This window comes from Ixodes scapularis, unplaced genomic scaffold (assembly GCF_016920785.2).
Source record: "Ixodes scapularis isolate PalLabHiFi unplaced genomic scaffold, ASM1692078v2 PGA_scaffold1__304_contigs__length_218370807, whole genome shotgun sequence".
Classification (NCBI taxonomy): Eukaryota; Metazoa; Arthropoda; class Arachnida; order Ixodida; family Ixodidae; genus Ixodes; species Ixodes scapularis.
Window position 1 is genome coordinate 213,972,560 of NW_024609846.1, and position 12,302 is coordinate 213,984,861.

The window sequence follows — 12,302 nt, forward strand, 5'->3', positions numbered from 1 at the left end:
TCTGAAGCTGGGATCCGTTTGAACCCCAGTGACTCCATGTTCCTTCCCGCAAACCAGGTTAAGTTCCTTGGATTTTTTCTTGATGGAACAACGGGCACCATTGGGCATACGCATTCGAGGCGACAGGATCTCCTTTTGGTGCTACGCGCACTTCACCAACCCCAGACACGTAAAGTGTACCAGCGAGCCGCTGGCTTTTGGGGATTTTATTTTTCACTGTACGCGTCCCATTTTCATGCATTGCGGCCCCTTCATGTTGCCGCCGCTACGGGCACCCCCCCCCCCCTCCCCTTCCCTGGCTCCATCTTTTTGAAAGTATAGTGCAGTGCCTGCCAGTTGCCGTGCCTTTTGACATTGTGCCCATCGAACGTGACGTCTACGCGGACGCCAGCTCCTCAGGCATCGGAATCTGCTTGCCCCAGGGCAACATCGCCATCCTAGCAGCCCGACCAGCGCCCATCTACCTTCGAGAACTTTGGGCTGTATTGCTGGCTTTGCTTCTTGCACCTCCTCGAACCAGAGTGATCACCGACAACCGTGCTGTGTACCAAGCCCTGACACGCGGCCATGGACATACCCTCACACCGTCGGAGGCTCTTGCAGCGACTGTACTTTTACTGAATAAAGCAGGTTGGGTTGGGTGGGTGCCCACCGACCAGAACCCGGCCGACGGCCCCTCTCGCCTCCACCGCACTCTAACCGTGGGGACGAGCGGAGTCGCCGCCAGGGGGCCGGAGCCTATATATTAGGGTGCCGTGCCCCTGTCGGGTCAGTCGCTGGGTTCCCGCCTCACCAGGACCCAGCGAAGCAGGTTTCAAAAACCTGCTTCGCTGGTGGGGGGGAAGACAGATCTGGATGGCGCGGCGGAGACTGCCGGCTGGGTGGGGATGGCCTGGCTTGCTCCGGCGGAGATGGTGGAAGCCCTACTAAGGGCGTCGGCGACTGCCGCTGCCATCTCGACGTTATTCTCTCGTAAGAGAGAGCGTAGGTCTCGTAGCGATGATGCACGGTCTTCCACGAGTACTTGTTCGAGGCGCTGAGAATGTTCATCAAACATTTGAGAGAAAGTATGTGGGTCCGGGAGATCGTCGTCATCGGTCCCACGGTCATCGCCGGGCTGGGGTTGGGCAGGTTGCTTGGGAGGCATGTGAGAAGCACAAGGGCGAGTGCTAAACACACGCCAAGGTTACCGGACGGGGCTGCCACTCTGATAAAAGGTCTATCCCGTGCCAAGTGAAACCTGCTTCGCTGGGTCCTGGTGAGGCGGGAACCCAGCGAAACAAAGCTAGCGGTTGCGATAAGGCGCCCGCGCAATTTTTCTGTCTCTTATCTAGCCCCAGCCTTGTACCTGCTCCACGAGCGGTAACTTTAGTGCACAACTACTTTTCTCACGCGTTCAAAGTCTTTCTGAAAATTACTGATTTAGTGGTTTTCGGTGACGCTGAGCAAGTTTATAATTAGAACTATATATCTATTTTCACTAATTAAAAAGTTAATTAAGGAATTTTAACTAATTAGCCGACCGATCAAAACGATTAGCCCCCTATACTATGTCCCCCTGGCCGTATAACTCACCTGCGCAGACCGCATTAACCTAGCTCTCATGGTTTCTTTTTAAAAATTCTGTTAAGCTTAAAAAAAAGACACCCTGCATATATATATATATATATATATATATATATATATATATATATATATATATATATATATATATATATATATATATATATCACTGTGTCGAACCGAAAAAAATACGGGTTCGGTTACGGTTCAGGTTTAGGTAAATTTATTTTGTTCCGGTTCAGTTCCGGTTCGATTAATTCGATCCGCGAACCGCTTCGGGGCGCTGAACCGGTTCGCGAACCGGTTCGGAAATTATAAATGACAAATTGCAACATCAAAATAAATTACAAATAAAACATCTGAAATCAGCACATACGAAACGGGATACATCGTAGTGTAAGGCTCAGGGATTTCTACCAGGAATGGTTTCTTTATGTGCACTCAAAGGTTACCTCACCGACCTTTACGCATTCGGACTTCATCTAATTGGGTCCGACGCAGTAGCTCTAAAATCCGCGACCTCCTTACAAACCCACTTACAAGTAGGACTCGCTAACTATCCCGCCACCTCGTCGTGTAAGCAATTGAAGGAACAGTGGGGAGAAAATACAGCTTTCTTTATTTGAACTAGCCTTCGGTAACTCAAATTAGACCCTTAAAGAAGTTTTCATTACACAAGATACGGAATATGAAAAACACTTCACCGAACGCAACGCCAGAAGGACGTAATAGGATAAATATTAAAATAGAAGAGTTCGCTGTCTCACAAATATGTTAGCTTCTAAGTGCCTATACGAAATCGGATGCATTATTATCAAACTCCACAGCCTTTTCTTTTCTCATTCCGATGGAAGCAAGCTTCAAGAACTCGCGCGTTCTAGAAACGTGTTATGAAATGAGCACACAGCACCATTTAGGATTTACGAGATTGTAGGAAAATGAAATCCCGTGACGCGATCTTTTATTTTTTATTTATTTTTTGCACAGCCTTCTAATTCTCTTTCTTCCGTGCAAGCCGCGACCAGCGCAATACTGGTTCCTATGTCAAGATTCATGGATGCAGCGTTTGTCAAGATTCATGGATGCAGCGTTAATATTCCTAAGACTGAGTGGAGAAGAAAAATATGTAAGCGAGGTGTGTGTCAGTTGACGGCACTTAAAAAAACAAATGGCATTGATAGCACATTCATTGTCAACAGCGCCTGGCCGAACCGTTCTGACACGAGGCGGGAACCGTTATTTTTTTTCCGGTTCAGTTCCGGTTCGGGTTCATCGCGGTAACAATATAACGGTTCGGGTTCGGGTTCAGTTCCGGAAACAATGCCGGTTCGGTTCCGGTTTTCGGTTCGGTTCGGTTCCGGTTCGACACCCTGATATATATATATATATATATCAGGGTGTCGCAGTTCTTCGCAGTTTTATATATATATATATATATATATATATATATATATATATATACGACCTATATGTAATAAAACTCCGCGAAAAGCTTCAAGGTACGTTTACTTTTCTATATATATATATATATATATATACATAGCGTTTTAAGTCTTCCGAGAATTTCTTTGTAGTGTCTATGTGTGCGCCTGTGCGAACTGTAAGAGACCAGTGCCTTGTCAGGCTTGTTAGCCGCTAGCACTGGCGCTTCTTTCGGACCCTGTACGAAAGATAATGAGATGAATGAATATAAGAAGGCAGTCTTTTGAATTATGTGTTACCAGTATGACCGCGGCCTAGGAGCACGCCACCGAAACATATCGCTGTCAATATCCCCGGAATCTCAAGGGACAAGAGGAAAACGGAAAAAAAGGGGGGAAGGGGGGGGGGGGGGGTCCCTTTCGTGAACCTTTCCTGGACGCTCATATGCCGCGTTATCATCTGAAACTGACGCCCTGCTCAAGTGTACCACCAGCGACCTCATGTGCTGCCATCTTTCGGCTGTTGCTCCAATCAAACGCCTTTTTTAGCGAACAGAGGTCACTTTTTTTGTTCCGAACTTTTTACTTAGAGGGTTTGTTCCGTGAAATTGGCATACCCCTAATGGACACTCTACGGCCACCTCTCAAAAAAAAATTTGCTCAATACGTTTATAAGGTGATCTTACGGTCCCTTCACATATCCATTGTTCCCTTTGACTGACCCTGTACATATAAAACTAAATACAATTGCAAGACAAAAAAAAATACATTTTTTGCTAAACATCCTTTATATAATTAGTTATTTAAATTTTAATAGTCTGGTGTAGTAATTCTGAGTATGCTTGCGGGAAGGCAATTTCAATCAATGGAGGTCTTTGGAACAAAGAACAACCCTTCAAAATGGTCGTTCCTCTGAATTCAAAGAAACGAGGCATCTCTTTTGTTACGCTGAATGTTTCGTTTTACAAAGCAGTAGCTGCTTTCCATATTTGACGTCGATAATAATACCTAGCTTTTTGACTCGTTAATTCGGTGCACTTGTGACTATACTGACAAACGTTGTGCAAATCTTAGGGTTTATCAGCGTTTTCTCATAGTGAAAAAAACAGGCGCGAGGTGGGGTGAGAAGTACGTAGGTTACTACACTCTAAAAAAAGTGTGCGCGTCCACCTTCACGCACAACACTTGGAGAGCCAATCACCGGAACTTATGGAGGCAGCTCAGCGAATGACAATGCCGAAACATATGTTTAGACTAAAAAACGCAGTCCGAGTTGTGACATTAAGCAATGCAAAAGTCACGCTTGCATTGCCTAATGTCACAACTCAGACTGCGCTTTTTGGTTTAAACATATGTTTCAGCATCGTCATTCGCTGAGCTGCCTCCGTAAGTTGCGGTGATTGGCTCTCCCAGTGTTGTGCGGGAAAGCAGACTCACGGGCTTTTTTTAGAGTGTAGTGTAAATGTGTACCCAACCTACTTTTTACCCGATTGACCTCTATGACTCTATAGCCCCCCCAGACTCTATGACCCTTTTGCTATTGGCCTACCTGATAGACGCGTGTCAACAATACAATTTCTAATTGATTCAAATAGAAATTGAATAGTATCAACTAATGGCCAAGATATCAAATTTTGAATCGAATACGTATTCCAAAGGTATCATTCCCAATACCGATTTGACGAACCGAAAACCCGGCGAGCACAGAATGTGTCGAGTGTATATTATGCGTGCATTATGGTTTGCTATGCTTGATCGCGGGGAGCTTCGGGTGGGGGATCGGTGGCCGAGTGGGCTAGCGCACACCAGCTTATTGGGCACGGCGAAAGCGCAGGGAAGAGAGCCCTCATCATGTGTCCTCTCGAACTGCTACAGACCCTGCTGCTATCATTTGCCGGTGCATTGGCTTCGCGAACACAGTTTGCTGTCCCTGCATATCACCTAACGTCATCGAGCTGCTGCAGTCATGCTGACAACAGCCATTTCATCGAATCTGTGATATCGTGCCAAGTGACGCCGTGCGGTGACGCGCAGGACCAGCGACAAGCCGGCGGTGTGATATCGTGCCAAGTGACGTCGTGCGGTGACGTGCAGGACGGGCAGGCGAGCGTGCGCCTTTCCTTCTCTTTCCTTCTCTTAAGCGTCGATAAGCATCGGCGCTGAACTATTTAAGCCGCGCTATCGCTTCAAATAAACCTTCTTGTTGTTGGAGCTGCTGTTTCTGCTTGGTCACTACATTGGCGACGAGCCACGGTCTGGCCCGTGCGGGCCGCTGGAAACAGGCGTGATGGCGTTGGGTGGCCGCATTTCGGAGTTTGACGTTCATGGAAATTCGACATGGTAAGAATACGTCGAGCGCATCGAACTGTACTGTGCCGTCAACAAGGTGTTGGAGGCCGTGGACAAGAGGGCGGTGCTGCTGAGTTGCTGCGGGCAGGAAGCCTACTCCCTGATATCGACGCTCGTCAAGCTCCTACGACCGCCGAACGTGGAATGTTGCTTGAACAAGAAGCGAGACACTTTGCACGCTAGAGAGCCTTGCCTCTGCTTTCTCAGTGCACACTTTAGCTCCCGAACCACGCGTTCTGCTCTCCCATTACTCGCAGGGTGGTAGGGAGCACTATACATGTACTCAATGCCGTTCAACTTCAAAAAGGACTGCATGTCCCGGCTGGTAAACGCCGTGCCATTATCTGAAACAATCAAATCTGGCAGTCCGTATGTTGCAAACATCTTACGCAGCCGCTCGATCACTGCAGATGAGTGCATTGACGTCATTATTTCCACCTCCGCCCAGTTTGAGAAAGCATCAACTGCGACTAGGAAAACCGCACCATCGACAGGACCCGCAAAATCGATATGCACTCGGCTCCATGCTCGCTCCGGTTTCGTCCAGAAATGCGTAGGCGCTTTCGGCTCACTTTGCCGGTTTTCCTGGCACGCCTTGCAGTGCCGCACAAATTCTTCGATCTGCGCATCCATCTTCGGCCACCAAACGTAGGACCTCGCGATAGCTTTCATTGCCGTCACTCCCGGGTGATTAGTATGTATCAAGATGAGGACACGTTTTTGCAGCACCTCAGGGATTACCACGCGGTTTCCCCAAACCACACAGTCACGATGCACGGACAGTTCGTTCTGCCTTATCTCGTACGCACCGTAGTCTTTCGGTACCCCTTCTTTTGGCCAGCCGTCGATGATCCATTTCCTTACTTCCGATAGCCGACTGTCTTGCGACGTGCAGCCAGCAACTTCTGCGGCGGTGACTGGCGGGTACTCAGCGGCTTCGAAAAGCAATACGTCGCCCGGCGTTTCTGCTTCCAACCGAAATGCTGGAACCGGAAGCCTGCTCAAGCAATCAGCGTTCGCATGGTCCTGAGTTTTGCGGTAGTCAAGCTGGTATTCGTAGGCCGACAGCATTAGGCTCCATCGTAGCATGCGTGGTGACAGAACATCCGGTATTTGTTTCTCTCGCCGAAATATTCCTAGCAGCGGTTTGTGGTCCGTAAGAATAACAAATTTTCGCCCGGCTAGGCACTGATGAAAGTGACGCACTCCAAACACCACGGCTAATGCTTCTCGGTCTATTTGAGCATAATTGCGCTCAGCCTTTGTTAACGTCCTTGACGCATAGGCAATGGGTTGCTCCTTTGCCGTCTCGTCACAGTGAGCGAGTACAGCACCCACACCCACCGGAGACGCATCACAGGAGAGTATCAACGGAGCACTTTCGTTAAAATGAACAAGCAAGGACTGCGATGTTAACAACTTTTTTAAGCCTTCAAACGCCCGTTGGTGCTCTTCGTCCCATTTCCAGGTAGCATTGTCATCAAGTAAACGGTGCAGCTTCTCGGCTATTTCGGATCTGCCCCGCAAAAAAAATGTTGTAAAAATTCACCATACCCAAGAAGGACTGGAGTTCCTTCTTGTTAGTTGTTAGTTAGGCTTTATGCATGGCCTCGACTTTCACCTCGGAAGGGTAGATGCCACACTTATCGATGCGATGACCCAGGAACTCGAGGCTTTCCTGAAACAACTGCGAGTAATGGGAGAGCAGAACGCATGGTTCGGGAGCTAAAGTGTGCACTGAGAAAGCAGAGGCAAGGCTCTCTAGCGTGCAAGGTGTCTCGCTTCTTGTTCAAGCAACATTCCACGCCGCACTCGAAATCCGGCAAGACCCCAGCTGAGCTTATGCTGGGCAGGAGCCTGCGCTCGGGCCTGCCAAAACTTCACCCCGATGCGATGGACGTGGAGTGCAAACGGCAGCCTCCAGAACAAAGCTTTCAGTGCGGTGACTCTGTCTACGCAAGGAATTTTCGCCAAGGTCCGAAGTGGTTGGCTGCTCGTGTGCTACGGCATCGGGGTCACGTCATGTACGAGGTCCAGACATCCGACGGGAGTATCCATCGACGCCACCGGAACCACGTGCGAAGGGCCTGGGAACCAACAACTCCAACCGGCGGGACAACAGCTTCGTTTGCCCTTCCGGGAACGCCCGGTTCGGAGCCTGGCCCTCTGGAGGCCGGGGTTTCCCTTCCGGGCCCGTCAAGTCTGGGGGCGAGGTCACCTGCGGTCGAGACTCCCGTATTGAGGCGTTCTTCCCGCCAGCGTCGCCCGGTGCACCGATACGGCATAGATGACTAGGGGGGAGGAATGTGATATCGTGCCAAGTGACGCCGTGCGGTGACGCGCAGGACCAGCGACAAGCCGGCGGTGTGATATCGTGCCAAGTGACGTCGTGCGGTGACGTGCAGGACGGGCTGGCGAGCGGGCGCCTTTCCTTCTCTTTCCTTCTCTTAAGCGTCGATAAGCATCGGCGCTGAACTATTTAAGCCGCGCTATCGCTTCAAATAAACCTTCTTGTTGTTGGAGCTGCTGTCTCTGCTTGGTCACTACAGAATCTTTCCTGGACTACGACGTGATCACCAGATTTGGGACGTCATCAGCCTGGACCCCTATAAGACCATTGCCTCACACGACCATCTTCAGTGGGCACGGCGAAAGCGCAGGGAACAGAGCGCTTATGTGTCCTCTCGAGCTATTACGGAACCTGCTGCTATTGTTTACCGGTGTATTGGCTTCGCGACCACAGTTTGCTGACCCTGCAAATCACGTAACGTCATCGAGCTCCTGCAGTCATGCTGAGAACAGCCATTTTCATCGAATCCTTCCTGGGCTACCACGGGATCACAGGAGGTGGGACGTCATCAGCCTGGACCCCTATAAGACCATCGCCTTGCACAACAATCTTTAGTGGGCACGGCGAAAGCGCAGGCAACAAAGCACTCATCATGTGTCCTCTCGAACTGTTACAGGTTAGTTATGCATGCTCGTGTAGAAGTGATGATACATGCCTTGTTGGTGCCCTGCCCACGTACTTTGCTAGTCATTGCATTCTATTGGTTCCATATGTGCGCATTATTACTGTGCGGGGACGTGGAAGAAAACCCGGGCTCAACAGTTGAAGAAATGTTCGAATCCCTTTTCGAAGGTCAAAAGGTCATACGAAATGATTTGGCCGGAGTTAAGAAAAGGCTGGAAGTGACAGAGTCAACTGTGAGCAATATTGGTGTGCGGATAAATCAGTTTGAGAGCAATGTTAAAGAAATGTTCGAGAAAACTGAGACCGTGGATAACTTAAAGTAATGCGCCATGAGGATGCAGGAGGCCATGAGATTGCAGAACCGAAAGTTAGTCTCGCTGGAGGACCGTGGCAGGAGAGCTAATTTGGTTAATTTTGGAATTAAAGACTCTCCTGAGGAAACGGAGTCGGGGCTGCGTCATAATGTGATCAAAGAAGTGTTCCTGGATAGACTGGGTATAAGTTGATCTTCCGTCGCAAGAATTCATAGGCTGGGGAGGCCTGCTAAAGATCGGCCGGTCATACTTTATTTTCGACACTATCATGAAAAAGAAGCAGTTCTACGGAATAGTGGGAAACTCAAGGGAACAGGAACCTTTATTCAAAACGACTATTCTCCAGAAATACTCCAAAAACGAAAAAAAAACTTTGGTGGACCGCTAAAACCCATAAAGATCACGGTATGAAGGTTTCTTTGGTAAACGATAAACTTCGCATTAACGATACGTACTACGTGTGTGACGACGCTTCTAACGCACGCATTCCAGTACAGGCGGAGAGTAGCACACCGTCTGCCACCTAACAGTTACAGTCCCCGTCGCTTCAGTTACGTGTGCTTTCATGGAATTCCAGGAGAATTGTAAAGAAAACTGATAGGCTTGAGTGGTTGCCCACTTAGTTGAAATAATTGTACCGGGTTATCAACTGTTTAGGCGTGATCGTGGTTCGCGCGGTGGAGGTGTAGCAGTTATCGCAAAGTCACATATCGATGTAACCTTACTTGATCAGATTGACGACCATCAACGTTAGTTTTTGAACATATCATTGTGAGGTTTCACTGTTTTACTTTGTACTCTTTATAGGCATCCATATACGGCCGACTTGTTTCTTGATAACTTATACGATCATCTTGTTGCCCAGCATGCGCATAATGTTATTGTAACGGGCGACTTTAATTTGTCCGCTATAGATTGGAATCAACTGGTCTGTGGAATGTCCAATTGCAGTGATAGAATCTTAGACATTATGCTTGCTTTTAACCTTGATCAAAATGTTGATGAGCACACTCGTGAAAATGCTCTTTTGGATCTCTTTTTTGTTAGTCAAATGTTTCTCACTGGTGTGCTCAGTGTGAAACCTGCTATCTCAGATAATCGTTTGTTGTCTTTTTTTTGGACTGCTAGACACGTGGGAAGTATGCGGAATCGTTCTGCTGTGAATATTAAAGACTAAGAACGAGCTAATGATGCCAACATAATCGATTACCGAGCAAAGCGTTTCGGGCTTGTGGAAACATTTTAAGGAAACTATTAAGTTTTCCATCGAAAACTTTGGCCCTTAGAGGAAAGTACGTAATAAACGCCAAAACCCCTGGACAAGCCGAGAAGTTATTCAGATTAAGCGCAAATTAAAGCGGCGTAGGACGCAACATAACACTGCATCAAAGTACTTCGAGGAACTTAAACAACCACTCGTGGCTAAAGAAAATTTAACAAAAACACATTATCACACAAAAACACATTATCACGCTTCCTGAGTTCATTAAAAGCGACCCACAGAAATTGTGGTGTGATCTGGGATCAAATAAGGAAGTGTTAACAAAAATTAAAGTGGATGGGAACTTTGTGACAGAGGGTAAGGAAATAGCGAAAATATTTAACCAATATTTCCAAAGTGTATTTATTCCAAAAGATGACAACGGGGCACCAGCCCCTCCTGTAAATTCTCTCGAGGTTCCTGTAATTTCAGTCGAAGGTGTCTTGTCAATGTTGTGTAAACTGAAAGTCAAGAAGAGTTGTGGTCCAGACGGTGTACCCAATGCCTTTTTAGAACGTTAAGCACTGCGATTAGCTAAATATTTTTACTAATATTTTTCCGGTTTCCTCACTTACCGGAGAAGTCCCAGATGACTGAATTAGAGCTCGAGTTGTACCGATTCACAAGAAAGGAGATAAGTTATTGGTGTCTAATTATAGGCCAATATCAATTACTTGTAGTTCCTGCAAGGTATTGGAACACGTCGTGGCTGGTTATATTAAAAGCTTCTTATTTGAAAAGGGTATATTATCGCCTGAGCAGCATGGATTCAGGAACGGTATATCCGCCGTCACGCAACTCGTTAAGTCTGTTTATGAATTTCTCGCGATGCTCGATGATTCAGGGCAATTGGATGTTCTTTTTTTAGACTTCTGTAAGGCCTTTGATAAGGTGCCACATGCAAAACTGCTTTATAAGCTCGAACGTATAGGACTTCCCTCTTATATTATTCTTTGGAAAAGTGCCCACTTAAGAAATAGATCCCCATTCGTTGATGTTAACGGCCATGTTTCAAATGTTCTATCTGTCATTTCCGACGTGCCCCAAGGAAGTGTGTTGGGACCATTGCTATTTCTTATTTATATAGATGATCTAACCGAAGCGTTTTCTCGGTCTGTTTCCAAAAGATTGTTTGCGGATGATTGTATTGTTTTTAAAGACATGAACACTGCTGATGACCATCTTGCACTTCGAGAATCTATTATCGAAAGAAAGCAATGGTGTGAAGCCTGGGATATGGGTTTAAATATTGAAAGAACTGTGCTTCTAAACATTATACGAAAAAAACATATAAGTTCATTGAAGTATCACCCTAACAACATTGCTATTCCTGAGGTTACAAGCGATAAATATTTAGGTGTTACCATTACTGATCGTTTAATTTAAACTGCACACATTTCAAATATTTGCTCTAAAACTTTCGCTAAACAGTGTTTTCTAAGGTGAATGCTCAAACACGCACCCAGTATTGTAGGGCTCCTCTCATACAATACGCTCATCAGGTGAAAACTCGAATATGCATCAGTCATTTGGGATCCCCATAATAAAAAAGATATCCGCGAGCTTGAACTTGTAGAAAGAAAGGCAGTTATGTTTATCTTTAGTAAATACAATAGATTGGACTCACTCACTGAACTTATGAGGGATAACCAAATACCACCTCTCGATACACGTCGGAAAATGAGTCGTATTTTATTTCTTTACAACATCCTGACATCCAAAGTAAGCCTAAATGCACTTCCATATCTCAATCAGTTAAGTTAAAAAAACACGACACACTAGGGATCACGCATCACAGCCCATCTTCGCAAAAACAAATGCCTTTAACCACCGTTTTTTTCCTCGCACTATTTCGGTCTGGAATTTACTACCAGAAACCATTATTCAGTAAGCCGAATTCATTCCGGCATTATAATGGTACTTAATTGGATAATTCATTCCGCAGCAGAGGTCTTGTCTTCTTTTGTATTATTGTTTTTGTCATTTTTTCATGTGCACCCATATGTTGTATTTTGTGCCCCTCCTTCTTGGGCTAGAGAACTGAACTGCCGTATTGTAAAATAAATAGCTCGAATCACGTGTCACGAAAGCTCGCGCTGCAGAACCCAGGGATCCTGGGCTCAATCCCCACCCCTGCCCGTTTCGATCTGGATGAGCATCGTACCGGCGTGCGGTCGAGTATCACTACTGCGTGGTGCACGTTAAAGACGCCAAGCTAACAGCGGTTGTACGTCACTGGGTAAATTGCTCATCTACAGCGAGTGACTCGTAGGAATCTGGAAATGGCTGAGCGATTGCACGCTGCATAAATACCCACACAACCCCGATTATTATTTGAAGCTTCGGGTCGTTTCGGATGCGCTGCAAACACACGACACCGTTGTAATCTCTGAGTTCATAAGAAGGATTGAGACGAGTTC